This window comes from Dama dama, chromosome 22, assembly GCF_033118175.1.
Source record: "Dama dama isolate Ldn47 chromosome 22, ASM3311817v1, whole genome shotgun sequence".
Lineage (NCBI taxonomy): Eukaryota > Metazoa > Chordata > Mammalia > Artiodactyla > Cervidae > Dama > Dama dama.
The window spans coordinates 58,308,912-58,318,722 of record NC_083702.1 but is presented as its reverse complement, the minus strand read 5'-3'; positions in this window follow the sequence as shown (position 1 = coordinate 58,318,722).

The window sequence follows — 9,811 nt, the reverse complement described above, 5'->3', positions numbered from 1 at the left end:
ACAGATTATTGTTCCTTACCTCCTTGATCCCGGACTCTGTCGTGTGACGACTTCAGTCACTAGGATTGTGACTTCCACCGTGCATCACCTCTCACCCAGGGAATGTTAGGGCATGAGGCAAGCAGAGGATTGAACTGTGCTTAGGGGATGAGGCTTGCTCTTTTGTGCTTTTAACATTATGATGAGAAGAGCTACATCCCAGGCAACTGCTGCCCCTTTAACCTGGACCCCAGTGACCATGGTAGGACAGCTCTGGGTCCAGCAGTGAGGGGCCAAGCTTGGTAGGACATGCAGTTTGAAGCAAAGCTGCCCAGGTGAGCCCAGCCTAGATTAGCCAATCCTCAAGTGACCACAGGTGAGTGAGCATGTACTTTATGTATGTAAGCTCATGTAATACACTAACTCTAAGAAGTATGTAGGTATTATTATTCAGGTAAGGAGACGGAGGCATGGACAAGTTCAGTAATTTGCCCAAGGCCGCAGAGCTAGTACATGGTCATGTGGTAGAGGTTCGCAGTCGACAGGCCTGGCTCCAGAATTCATGGTTAACTATACTTAAATATTGTCTATTCCAATATAATCCATTACATTTTTTAAAAAATTACATTTAAAGAAAATTGATGGTTGTAGCCCACTACATGGACTTCATGACATGATTTTTAACCTCCTCCAAGGAATTATTCTGTGACAAGAACCAAAAGCCAAATTCTCACTGGAGCATCTTAAAAAAACAAGATTCCCATAGTTGGACTGTGTCCCTAGAGCCTGTCATCGCTGTGTTCCTTGCCGACCCCCAGGAAAAGTGCTGTGAACATGCTCATGTGTGCCTTGGTGTTGAGGAGCTCAGCAAATAGAATAACTTGGGCCAGACATCCTCTCCCCCTCACTCACCCACTTCCCTCCAACTCCCAGGTGCTGCAAAATCAACAGGAATTGGCAACTTCCTGACGAGAAAGAATGTCACCAGCATTTCAGGGAAAGCAAATGACTGCCTCCTCGTGCTCTTGGAGGCTCTTGGAGCTTTGGTCTCATGAAGAAGAGCTTGAGTCAAACAGGAAGGTAAAGTATGATTCAAGGACAGGAGTTTCTGAGGGGTCCAGACCACCCACTGGGTCAGGGCAGGGCAGACCTCCGACAATTTTAGAATTTGATTGAAATGGAGGGTATAATTGTAACATTATAGATATGAGATGGAAATGAAAGTAGTTGTACCCTTAGATCCGTTGGGGAGAGAGTGCATAAGACCAACCTTGGGGAATAGAACAACTGCTTGATTTTTTTTTTAATATAATAGAAAAAAAGCCATTTTATTGAGAAATAACAGACATACCTCACTGAATAAGTTGAAGATATACAGCCTGATGGTTTGAGTTACATATATTGTAAAATGACCACCATAATAAGTTTAGTTATCATCTCACTTAAATACAACAAAAAAGTTTTCCTTAAGATGAGAACTTTGGGGATCTGCTCTTTTAACAATTTTCCTATGTCTTATACAGCAGTGTAAAGTATTGTCATCATGTTGTACATGCCATCCCTAATACTTATTTATTTTATAACTGGAAGTTCACAACTTTTGGCTCCCTTCATTCAATTTTCCCTTCCTGGACCCCATACCTCTGGTAACCACAAGTCTGACCTCTTTTTTTCTATGAATTTGATGGAGTTTTGTTTGTTGGTTTATATTAGATTCTACATATAAGTGAGATCATAAAGTATTTGTGTTTCTCTGCTTGACGTATTCACTTAGCAACATGCCTTCAAGGTCCATCCATGAGAAAAATATTTGTATAATATATAATTAACAAGTTTCACATGAAAAAGAAATAGAAATACAATGTTCAGATATTTAGGAGCCTCAACTCAAAACTAATATTAGAGTATTGATTTAGAGGGAAAAGAAAGCTAAATGAAGGCAATTGGAAGTATGTAGAAAAGGTGATTTATAGAATGACCTTTAAAAATTTCTGATATAATTTGAATATTTTATGTAAGAGTAACAAATGAAACTCTGCCCCACTGCATATTATCTCACAGGAGTGGTTTTCAGAAAGTCTTTAAGGCAGTGAATTAAAATCTTGCTATTGTCAAGGAACTGACAAAAACTTCCATGATGTATGTGATTCTTTTTTTGTTTTTTTACTTGTCAAAAGAAAAATCCAGAAAGATATGTCAGGTGTGTGTAAGTGAGGTATTCAGAAAGAGTGGCCAGTTTTGTTTTATGGTCTTATGAAGGAAAACATGTGTGCACACATGTGTGTGTACATGTGAGTACATGTGTGTACACGTGTGTATACATGTGTGTACACGTGTGTGCATACATATGCACATATATATATCTTGAACTAACAATGGGACTTCCTTTATATTGCAAATTATATCATTTTTTTCTTAAAAAGATTTTTAAATGCAAAACAGCACATAATACTTTTTGGCGTTGACCACACCTAGAGTCTGTAATTAACAGTACTGAATTTCAGGGTCTCGTGCTGCCCTGTATTCTTAGCTGCCTTTTCTTTCTCCCTCTCAGCAACCTCTGGGCTGCGTTTCAGTTTTACACCAGTTGTATAAACTACCCTAGAGGAAGGGCTGGTCTGCTGGTGGAGATCCTCAGTTCCAACCTACAGTCAACTCTGACCAGGTTTTGCTTCTTTGTTGTTCCTTGGACAATCTTTGTTTGTACCAGGATCTAACTTTATAAATTAAAAATTGTCGCTGCTTTTAAAAAATCCCGTAAGACTCAAAAGAGAACAAGTAAAGCACTCTAATTGCCAATCAACCAATCATCAACCCATTTTTACCAAATAATCACAAGTCTTCCATGAACTATGAGAGATTTCTCTCTGGGGTATCCACAGTGGAGATTCCTATATGGGATTTAGGAAACATGAGATACCCATCTTCTTTTCTAGTTTTGGACATTTTTATTTTGAACTCATTTTAGACATATAAAAGTTGCAAAAATACTCTGAACTCCTCTATGCTCTTCTTTCAAAAACCCTGATTATTAACAATTACCTGATTATTTTTTATCATTCTATCATTGTGTGTGTGTATTATTTTTCCTGAGCCATTGGAGTGTAAGTTCAGACATGATGCCCCTTCACTCCTATATACTTCAACGCGTGCTTCCCAAGAATGTGGGAAATTCACAGTGTGACTACAGCTCAATTTTCACATTAGGAAATTAAGATTGATACAATATTAGCTTTTAATTTATAGTCCTTATTTGACTTTCACTAATTGTTTCAATAATTTCCTTTGTAGCAAAAACAATTTCTATTTCTGGTCCAGGATCCAGTCAAGGGCCACAGTTTGCATTCTCATCTTCTCTGTAAGAGTTCTTCAGAATCTGTTTCACGATCTTGACATTTTTTAGAAATAAATACTCACTGGTTACTTTGTAAAATGTTCCTCAGTTTTGGTTCCTCTGAGCTCTCCTCCTGGAAGGGTACTTTTGGCAGGAGTACCACAGAACTGATGCTGTTTCTTTTCAGTATCATGAGAGGCATCATGTCATTTGTTCCATTCCTGGTGAAATTAACTTTGATCATTAGGATGGTGTCTGCCAGCTTTCTCTACTGAGAAATAACTGATTTTCTCTTTGTAATTAATAAGTAATTTGTGGCAGGTACTTCCTCATCAAATTTCTAGTAATTTTAGAATCCAATTGATAATATTTTCTGAATCTAGCATGACATTGACCAAAGGATGACTCCCCCAACCCCTGCAGGTTTATTGAGGTTTGATTGACAACCAGAAGTTGTATACATTGTATAAAGTTGTACATATTGTATAAAGCGTATAACTGGCCATTTTGATATACACATACATTGAGAAATGATTACCACAGTTAGGCTAATTAACATCTGTCACCTCACATAGTTACCTTTCTTTTTTTGAGTGTGTGGTGAGAGCATTTGAGATCTACTCCCTCAGCAAATTTTAAGTATATGATACTTATGAACTATAATCACCATGCTGTACGTTAGGTCTCCAGAACTTATTCACTCATCTTTAACTGAAAATTATACCTTTTGATCAACATCTTTCCATCCCATTCCCACCCTGCTGCCCAGCCCCTGATAACCATCATTCTATTCTGTTCTGTGAGTGCAGCATTTTTTATTTTTTATGACTCCTTAGTTAAGTGAGATCATGCGGTACTTGTCTTTCCGTGACTGACATATCTCACTTAGAATAATGTCCTCCAGGGTCATTCATGCTGTCCAAGTTAACAGGTTTCCTTTTTTTTCAAAGCTGAATAATATTCCATTTATATTTTGTATATTAACCCTCTATTGAGTATGTGGTGTGGAAATATTTTCTCCCATTCCATAGATTGCCTTTTTGTTTTGCTGACTGATTCCTTTCCTGTACAGAAAATTTGTAGTTTGATTTAGTTCCACTTGTTTATTTGGGCTTATGTTGCCTATGCTTTTGGTGTCAATCTGAAGAACTGTTGCATAAAATAATGTGTAGGAATAGCTCCTCGGTTCTGATGTTCACCCAGGCTGCCCTGGAACTTACCCACTTACTTCTCACTCTCATCTACAGATCCTCCTCTCATCACACACCCTCACCCCCACTCCCAATCACACAACAGTTACACGAATCCTTTGTTTCTAAATTATTCTATTATCCACTCCTGGACTACCTTGATTTGGAAATCTATCCACTTAAAGGATTTAAAGAACTCTATTAAAAAAATTAGATATGTTCAGGCAATGTTAAGTACTAAGAATGAAATGAAATAAGGATGGAAGTGTTGAATGGGGTGGGACTGCTTAGTCACTGTGATCAGGATTAGCCTTTTCAGATGAGACCTGCAGCACGAGAAGGAATCAGCCAGTGAAAATCAGGGAAAGAGGGTCCAACGCCAAGGAAACCAATGGCTCAAAGGCCTTGAGCTAAGAGTCTGATTGTCTGAGGAAGCAGAAGGAATGTGGCTAAGGACATTAAGACAATTTAGAGGAGAAAGAAACGACGTCTTTTTGACACATGGAGCTAGAGAACTGGATAGCCACATGTAAAAGAATGAAACTGGACCCCACTTATACTATATTTAAAAATTAGCTCAAGTCATAGCCCTGAGTGTAACAGCCAAAACTATAAAACTCTTTGAGGAAAATATAGGAATTTATCTCCATGACATTAAATTATGCAAAACCTCTTTAGATATGACGCCAAAAACATACGCAGCGAAAGAAAAAATAGACAAATTGCAGTTCATAAAAAATTTTAAACTTCTGTACTTCAATGGACAAAACGTGGAAAAAACTGAAATGCCTATCAATTGATGAATGGTTAAAGAAAATGTCTATATCCAAAATACCATAATGTTATATTAGTAGAATACTATTCATCTGTAAAAAGGAACAAAGTGTTGATATAATCTACAACATAAATGAGCCTTGAAAACATTGTGCTTAGTGAGTGAAGCCACATATAATGACCAGATACTGTAGGATTTCATTTATATGAAAAGTCCAGAATATGAAAATCTATAAAGATAGAAACTAGATTAGTGGCTGCTTAGGGCTGCAGGCGGGCCTCCCTGGTAGCTCAGCTGGTAAAGAATCTGCCTGCAATGCGGGAGACCTGGGTTTGATCTCTGGGTTGGGAAGATGCCCTGGAGGAGGGCATGGCAACCCACTCCAGTATTCTTGCCTGGAGAAGCCCCATGGACAGAGGAGCCTGGTGGGCCATAGTCCATGGGGTTGCAAAGAGTCGGACACGACTGAGCAAATCAGCGCCGCACAGCATGGGCTGCAGGGCAGATGGGGAGTGACTACAGTGGGCACAGTTTCTTCACCGAGTGATGAAAACTTTCTCAATCCACTCTGGTGCTGGTTGTATGACTGTAAATATACTAAAAGCTATTGAGTTGCATATTTAACTTAGGTGAATTGTATGTATGTGAATGATATCTCAGTAAAGCTGCTATATAAAAAGAGAAAGAGAGAGGAGGGAGTAAGGGAAAGGAGCTCCAATGAGGCAGACAGAGGGCTACGGCGCTATATAAACATTCACTGCTAATTTTTAAGCTTCTTTTAGAAATCAATGTACAAAAATATACTGATACAGTAGTTCAGATAGTACCTGAAGCATGTGCATAAACAAAGAGTAGGACAAACTACTAAGGGCCTTGAAGTTAGAAGCAAACGTCGTAGATCAGACGTCTTGAATGAGACCAAGGGCAAAACATACAAGAAGATCAAGAGCAGTGTAGAACCACTTGCTAGACATGTTTCCTTAGCATTATCACTGGCCATAAATGAAGAGGAGCTAATAATAGAGGTGAATATTTATTCAGTGTTTAGTATGCACCGGGCACCATTCTAAGTACTTTTCCAGTATGAGCTCACATAATCTTCACCACATGCTAAAGAGATAGAAACAGTTACTAGTCTTTTGTGCAGATGGGAAAACCTGGACACTCAGTGAGGTTAAGCCTGAGCTGCCTGGCTTCTGAGCATGTGCTCTTTACCACCACCCTAGAAGGCTCCTTATCATTTCTTCTCTGTCTGTTAGTTCTTTACATAGAAAAACAGGAAGCAAGCTGTAAATGGCTTACATTATAGAGTATGGTGTGAATACAATCAATTCTTTGTTGATCTTCACTAAGTCCCTAGTAAGTCTCAAATATTATTGTGTCTGTGTGTGTGTGCATGTACATGTGTGTGTATTGTTTCTCTATCTCCCTATCTTAAACAATATATATTTTTTCTACTGAATGAAAAAATACTTATCAAAATTAAACTTCTGGTACCCAACAGGTACTGTGAAAGAAAGCACTGCACTCAATATGCCAGCAAATTTGGAAAACTCAGCACTGGCCATAGGACTGGATTTTCAATTTTCATTTGAAATTTTTCATTTTTCATTTCATTTCACTTCAATTTTCATTTCAATCCCAAAGAAAGGCAATGCCAAAGAATGCTCAAACTACCACACAATTGCACTCATCTCACATGCTAGCAAAGTAATGCTCAAAATTCTCCAAGCCAGGCTTTAACAGTATGTGAACCGTGAACTTCCAGATATTCAAGTTGGATTTAGAAAAGGCAGAGGAACCAGAGATCAAATTGCCAATATCCGTTGGATCATCAAAAAAGTAAGAGAGTTCCAGAAAAACATCTACTTCTGCTTTATTGACTATGCCAAAGCCTTTGACTGTGTGGATCACAATAAACTGTGGAAAATTCTTTAAGAGGTGGGAATACCAGACCACCTGACCTGCCTCCTGAGAAATCTGTATGCCAAGTCGAGAAGCAACAGTTAGAACTGGACATGGAACAACAGACTGGTCCCAAATAGGAAAAGGAGTACGTCAAGGCTGTATATTGTCACCTTGCTTATTTAACTTATATGCAGAGGACATCATGAGAAATGCTGGACTGGATGAAGCACAAGCTGGAATCAAGATTGCCAGGAGAAATATCAATAACCCGAGATATGCAGATGACACACCGAGATATGGCAGAAAGTGAGAAGGACTAAAGAGCCTCTTGATAAAAGTGAAAGAGGAGAGTGAAAAAGTTGGCTTAAAGCTCAACATTCAGAAAATTAAGATCATGGCATTTGGTCCCATCACTTCATGGGAAATAGATGGGGAAACAATGGAAACAGTGAGAGACTTTATACTTTTGGACTCCAAAATCGTCGCAGATGGTGACTGCAGCCATGAAATTAAAAGACGCTTGCTCCTTAGAAGAAAAGCTATGACCAACCTAGACAGCATATTTAAAAGCAGAGACATTACTTTGCCAACAAAGGTCTGTCTAGTCAAAGCTATGGTTTTTCCAGTAGTCATGTATGGGTGTGAGTGTTGGACTATAAAAAAGCTAAGTGCTGAAGAACTGATGCTTTTGAACTGTGATGTTGGAGAAGACTCTTGAGAGTCCCTTGGGCTGCAAGGAGATCCAATCAGTCCATCCTAAAGGAAATCAGTCCTGAATATTCATTGGAAGGACTGATGCTGAAGCTGAAACTCCAGTACCTTGGCCATGTGATGCGAAGAACTGACTCATTGGAAAAGATCCTGATGCTGGGAAAGATTGAAGGCAGGAGGAGAAGGGGACGACAGAGGATGAGATGGTTGGATGGCATCACCGACTCAATAGACATGAGTTTGAGTAAGCTCCAGGAGTTGGTGATGGACAGCGAAACCTGGCATACTGCAGTCCATGGGGTCACAAAGAGTTGGACACGACTGAGCAACTGAACTGACCCAACAGGTTAGGATTTTAGTTAGGATACTAGTTCGACTACTGTTAAAAAAGTCAAAATAATGGTAGCTTAAACAAATAGAAGTTTATTTTTCTGTCCTGTAATAGTTGAAGCATAAATAATATAAGGCTGACGTAGTGACTTCATGATAATGGAAACCCAAGTTTCTTCCATCTTGACCCTCTGTTATCCTCAACAGAGGATTTCTGTCTCATGGTTGAAAGTGGTTGCTCCAAACCCTGCCATCATGTCTGCCTCCCAGCCTATAGAAAGGGGAGAAGGAAGAAGTGGAGGCTTATTCTTTCCCTGTAAGGTCATGGACCAGAAATGGCACAAATCACTTCTGCTGACATTTCATCAGTGAAAATTTATTCCTTTCCACACCTACGTGCAAATAGTGCTGAAAAATGTAGTCTTTACTGAAACAGTCAATGGTTTGGCTAATTCTGAAGAATTAGCCTGAAGACTGAATCGTCAAAGGAAGAAGGAAGGATTGGCTGTTAGGGGACGACCAGCAATCCTGCCACAGGGTAAAGCCAGGTCAATAGACCCTTGTATAGAATCCTGCCTTGAGAAGGCTTATTTCACATTGAATACACACCATTTTGTATTCACAAATGATTTTACTGCTTTTCGGTACCTTTTAAGACTACAAAGGAACCACTGATGGCTGGCACCTCTAATGTGAACATTTGCAGAGGAACATTTTTTAGCAGAGAAGCTAAAAACTCAAAGGACAACAAAATCAGTCTACATCCCTACTCCCACTTAGGGTGAAAGCATAAAAAGTTAAAGTAGATGTATAAGAGAACAAAAGGAAACCCACTAGCTTGATATTCCCACATGGTGTGTACATAATGTGAGGTAGGCAATAGACTGGGCACTTTTCTATCAGCAGTTTAGTAAATTCACTTGGAAATGGAATGGATTCACGTCTGCACAATGCTGGAAACAGCAGGATCACATCTTTTTTTTCCCAGCCCCCAACCTGCCACATTTAGACTCAGATACTGGCTTCAGTGTGAATACAATAGGCACTTCCCTGGTGGTCCAGTGGGTTAGGACCTTGCGATTTTACTGTGGACAGCCCAGGTTCAGTCCCTGGTTGGGGAACTAAGATCCTGCAAACCATGTGGTGCCCCCCAAAAAAACAAAAACAAAACAAAACAAAAAAAACTATGAACACAGTAATACACTGCGGACACGAAGAGCACACGCATGGAACACGCTGGCAGCCTGGAGCCATTTCCTCACCTTGTTTACTCTGGTCTGAAAGACTGGTTCAGATTACACCAAAGTGTGTATCGGTATCAGCGAAAACCCATGTCTCCTAGAACTGAGCTGCTAGACATTATGATCAATACAAGGCTGCCTTGGTGATCCACAAGTATAATATAATTTATAGGTTCATGTCCAAGTTCAAGGAGTAAAACAAATATTATAAAATTACAGGCTCTGTCAAGTGACTCTAAAACCACCAGTCAATTTACTAATAACAATCAATGAAAATCCGTCAGATGGGTTATTTAGCAAACTTGCTTATATAGGCCATACAGTAAAATAGCTGAATTTTTCA